Below are 1,088 nucleotides of genomic sequence, written 5' to 3' on the forward strand. Positions count from 1 at the left end.
ACTTAGTCTGGGATGAGTGGATGGGGGCAAGGGAGGTTCCACACATGACAGATGGATACAAGAGCTGGTGGGAGGGGCACTTGCTAGTACAACTTACCATTCCTAGGGTGTTGGAGGATAAGGAGTTGCAGCTAAGGGGTGATCAGGTGGTGGGTGGGGAGGATGATGGCCCAGGAGAGAGAGTTGTGGTTAGCAAAAGGCGTAGTGTGGGCAGACAACAAAGGAGAGTTCGGGTGGTATGGAGGAGGGATCCTGAGGAGGGAGAGGGAGAGGTAGAGGATGCCCCAGTGGGAGAGGCTATGGAGGCCGAAGTTGGCAAGGGGAGGGAGGTTGTTCCTATGGATATCCCTGAGGCATAGGCAGAGGAGAGGGGAGGATTGACACAGGCTGATTTTGATCATTTACAACAGGAGTGAGATAGTTATTGGGTGAGGCTTCATTCTATGGAGGATGAGATATAGGTAGAGAGGGCTTAGAGGGAGAGCATGGAGGTAGAGGCGAAGCAGTTGACACAAGAGATAGCTGATTTGACAGAGAGTCTCCATACTGTCAGGATAGAGGTTGATGCCTTGAGGGAGGAGAGGGAGGAGTCAGAGAGGATGCTAGAGGAGGCCCGGATAGGGACAACCATAGCAGGACTATAGGATGTCATTCATCAATAGGATGCCAAGTTAGAGGGGTGACAAGCCAGAGTGAAGAGGGTAGAGGTGGATGTGACACGGTTGCGGGGGGAGAGGGATGCAGCCTGCTAGGAATTGGTTCCTATAGGACTGGTGCATATATTTTATAATAGTATGAGGCAGCAGGAGAGGGTGGAGAGGGCATCTCGAGAGGCATAGTATTATAGGGTTCTATATCACGGAGCAATGCCTATTGCATAGCGAGCAACCTCATACATTGAGAGTATGTGGTCTCACAAGACCCATAGTCAACGATCATCTTAGAGTCAGCAAATAGTGGAATCAGTGGGTTTTCGACCATCGGCAGGAGGGGAGGCAAGAGGATCAGGTGGAGGAGGTACAACAGAGGGGGGTGGAGAGACAGGAGGGGAGAGTTAGCTCCTTGTTTTTCTTGTGTATCATATTTGA

The sequence above is a fragment of the Cryptomeria japonica genome, chromosome 3, assembly GCF_030272615.1.
Source record: "Cryptomeria japonica chromosome 3, Sugi_1.0, whole genome shotgun sequence".
Lineage (NCBI taxonomy): Eukaryota > Viridiplantae > Streptophyta > Pinopsida > Cupressales > Cupressaceae > Cryptomeria > Cryptomeria japonica.